This window comes from Pseudochaenichthys georgianus, chromosome 17 (genome assembly GCF_902827115.2).
Source record: "Pseudochaenichthys georgianus chromosome 17, fPseGeo1.2, whole genome shotgun sequence".
Taxonomy (NCBI): Eukaryota; Metazoa; Chordata; class Actinopteri; order Perciformes; family Channichthyidae; genus Pseudochaenichthys; species Pseudochaenichthys georgianus.
Genome location: NC_047519.1, coordinates 2,039,823 through 2,044,345, shown reverse-complemented (window position 1 = coordinate 2,044,345; position 4,523 = coordinate 2,039,823).

Below are 4,523 nucleotides of genomic sequence, written 5' to 3'. Positions count from 1 at the left end.
TTAAGAGACCACATTTAATTTTCCTGTTTTGTTGCACTGTAGTAGTTGTTACATTTACTTTTATTAGGTTATTATGTATGACACCTCTATTAGGTTTTACCTTAAATTGTCCTTGGGCAGACACACACACCGCTAATATTGGGTATTTTATTGGGTTCGGGATTCCTATGGGTGACTGCCTAGGAGAGAGTGCAGAGAAGCGTGTAAGACTGCGACTCTGCCTCCTGGTCTCAACTCCAGTTTGTCATGGATTACGTCCACAAAGCCCTGAAATGTTTGCCGAAATGAGATCTGCACCTTCCAAAGTAGGATGAATGCCGTCTCTCTTAATCAGACCAGGTTTTCCCCAGAAGGCTGTCCAATTATTTACGAAGCCCACATTGTTTGCTGGGCACCACCAAGACAACCAGCGCTGAAATGATGACATGCGGCTATACATGTCATCATTGATCAGATTGGGGAGGGGACCAGAGAAGATTACGGTGTCCGACATTGTTTTAGCATAACTACACACCGACTCCACATTAAGTTTTGTGCATTCTGATTGGCGTAAACGAACATCATTACCACCGACGTGAATTTACGTTTATCTTTAGCCAGCAGTTTAAGATGCGCCTCAACGTCGCCCGCTCTGGCCCCCGGAATGCATGTGACTGTGGAGGCTTCGGTCTCTAAATTCACGTGTCTCATAATAGAGCTACCAATAACCAGAGTTGGCTTCTCAGCGGGTGTCTCGCTGAGTGGAGAATATCTGTTAGATACGTGAACGGGTTCGTGGGGACCTGCGGGTTTCGCGTTATGCCCCTTCTGAACAGTCACCCAGCCTCCCTGCTGCTCGGGAGTTGCCGGGGGACGGCTAAGAGGAGCTACATTTTGCCGGTCCGCACATGCTAACATGGGCTTTACTTTAGCTGAGTTACTTTCTAAGATGCGGAGCCGGGCTTCTATGGCTATGATTCCCGCCTCCAACCTAACAACTATACTACATTTAACACATGTATCCTTACCAGTAAGGGAGGCCGGGAAGTAACCAAACATGAGACAGGAAGAGCAGGAAATAGCACCAGAAGGTGGGGAAAGAGCCATGGCTAGCTATCAAGCTAAAGTAGCTACCGTTAGCAAACCCGAAAAGAGTGTAGGCAACTGTGGAGTTACAGTCGCTAAGAGAAGGAGAGTTGTGAGTGCTTAAGCTGTAGTAACGTGTGATTACAACGTCAGGCAGTTGCCGTGATCAAGAGTTTTAAAACGATCGATTAAGTTTAAGTTAATAAGCTATCAGCAACAGAACAGGCACACGGGATACCCGGAGATGACAACAACAACCGGAAGTTACAACGTGCTCACCGCAATAGGTTCCTCCTTCCGCTCAGTGGTCCTGTTACCCATTCAACGCAATAAGCCCCGACCCTCCACTCAGCAAATCATCTAAAACGAAGGACCCCACTAAGACGACCGTTGTAAACTAGCCATGGAGCAGAGAAAAACCAAGACTCGGCCCGCGAGTTGCAGCCAGGAACAGACTCCTAGACTACCATCATCACCACCATTTTGGACACCCGAATCTTGCAATACTACTGCTGCTGATGTTGCTCCTTGGGCCAAAACATCTCTGTTTATGGACACAGTGAAATCGGTGTTGGTTGATATTGTGGAGAGGGTGATACATCGGTACTTCATTACTGAGATCGACCAGACTCTTATTGATAAAGACATTTTCACGGTTGATTGGAGGATCTAAGGCGCTTCGGAGGCTTTTCTTCACAATCTCAAAAATTGCAGATGCCTCAAGGAGAGACTTGAAAAGATCCATGCCCAGTTGGATGGAGAAGAAGAAGCCTAATAACCAGCAGTTGACTGAAGCCAGGGACTTGTTCGATACATTGACTTTTTCTCTTTAAAGTAAAATAAAAATGGGAAACTACTATGCAAAACGCTCTGTATATATTGATCAGAATGTAGTCAATACCCTTTTAATAAGTGTGGTGATGAGGACGATTGAAAACAGAACGAGTAGTGACCCCTGTGTAAAAAGAGTGGCTGAAGTTTGTAAACTGGAAGACATTTTGGATATCGTTCGTTCTGGCAGTACTATTCCGGGTCATTGGGAAACGATTGTAAACGAAACATTTAAAGTGGTCCTGGAATCTTCATTTTCCGAAACATTCTGTAACATTACCTCAGAAATGAAACAAACATCAAAAGTGTATCATGTGCTGTCATTGTATGCTCTGTTTGTAGATGTAATGCATCTTTGTGTCGAAAACAGCATACACATGAATATTTTGACTGAAGTGAAAAAACTCCATCAGGATATCTCCAGTAATATGGGGAATTCTAAGCTGGAGACGGTCCTGGGGATGCTACAATCAGTTCAATCAGGAGAGACGTGATGTATGGAATACATGTTTATTATCGTCACATTATATAAATGAAACATAATGATGACAGTTTATAACAGGTGGATGAAATGTGTTTTGGCGATTAGGCCCAGGTTTTGTAGGACATCATTCGGGAAGGGAAGAACCGTTTCCGATTAACCCCCCTGGGTCTAGACCTGGTGGTGGTGATAAGTGGTTAGTTCCGGTTGGAAGGGAGAAGGTTGAGCTTGGCCCTGAGTTGGAAGCAGGAGGCGAAGGGGTGGAGGAGGGTTGCGCGTTGACACCTGGAAGACAGCTGATATGGGAGAGCATATATAGAGGGTTTAACAGGTGTGATAATTACGCTTGTGAATGGAGGGAAGTGATAGGTTTAGCTAAGGAGTGGCGCTCCCTGTCATCTAGTGGAGGGAGCGAGTATTGCCATGACGAGCAATACGGAGTGATAGGTCTTCCTGCCTGAACTTGCGCTGAGCTTCATTTCAATCAGGAGAGACGTGATGTATGGAATACATGTTTATTATCAGTCACATTATATAAATGAAACATAATGATGACAGTTTATAACAGGTGGATGAAATGTGTTTTGGCGATTAGGCCCAGGTTTTGTAGGACATCATTCGGGAAGGGAAAGAACCGTTTCCGATGAACCCCCAAAAGAAGTGAAGTATGAAGTACTGAACGTGAAGACATCTTACCTTGTGGGATGCAGTGGAAATCTATGGATACAAATGAGAGGTTAATACATGTGGGAATTTAGACGTACTGATGCCTCCCAGGCGTCCTTCCTGGCCATATAGGGCATCCCGGCCGAACGGGGCATCCCGGCCGTACGGGGCATCCCGGCCGTACGGGGCATCCCGGCCATACAGGGCATCCTGGCCATACAGGGCATCCTGGACGCACAGGGCGTCCCGGACGTGCGGGGCGCCCTGAACGTGCGGGGCAACCTGAACTTAGCAGGGACACATTTATACTACCTGGCATACAGGGTTAGATATGGCAATAATATTAAACATGAACACAGACCCGGAGGTCACAACCTGACGTGCAGGGTTAAACATGAACACAGACCCGGAGGTCACGACCTGACGTGCAGGGTTAAACATGAACACAGACCCGGAGGTCACAACCTGACGTGCAGGGTTAAACATGAACACAGACCCGGAGGTCACGACCTGACGTGCAGGGTTAAACATGAACACAGACCCGGAGGTCACAACCTGACGTGCAGGGTTAAACATGAACACAGACCCGGAGGTCACAACCTGACGTGCAGGGTTAAACATGAACACAGACCCGGAGGTCACAACCTGACGTGCAGGGTTAAACATGAACACAGTGACACGTATGCTGATGTGCTATGAAACCACCACCACCAGTATAGGCATAATTACCATTCTTTTAGTGTTTGAGAGACCTTGGATAGCCAGCACGCGCTGATGTCCGGCGAATGTGGGATGTGAAGGTGGAGGAGGACCACCGCCCGAGTTGCAGGGAAGAGGGAAAAATGCCTGATTGCAGGAGAGGTGGCTGCGCCTATCTGAACGAAAGCCCTGATATGCTATTAAGACGCCACAACCAGTTATGCATTATTTACCATCGGTAAACTGAAGAGCTCTTGGATTGCAGCACGAGCCGATGTCCGGATGAAGAGGGAGATGTAAATAAGTAAGCACGAGCTGTTAGCTGGAGTACAGTAATGCATGAATATCATAACCTGGATTGACGCGAGCCAAGTGAGCATAAACCTGAGAATATGAATGAAGTGCAGAATGCACGCAGAAAAGACGTACACTTAGTTAAATGCTGAGACATGACCCACGATATAGTATAGCTTAATTAGCCGTTAAGTGCTCCAGGATGAGTCATAGATGCTGATAAACTGATTGAGTGATTAAGACTGTCTTCCATCATCTGAGTGAGGATGATGGAGCGACACTAGTGTTAGATCCAGCGAGTGTGATAATAAATGTGTAGCAATAGTGAAAATCTGAGTGTGCCGCTATGCGGATGATCTCATGCAGATATCCCCCCAAAGCGGAGGATGTGCAGTGCACGTCCTTAAGTCGGGGAAAACGCGGTCGTCGTGAGGCCGGCGGATGCCACGTCCAGGAAACGGGAGATGATGCGTGCCAAAGATATCCG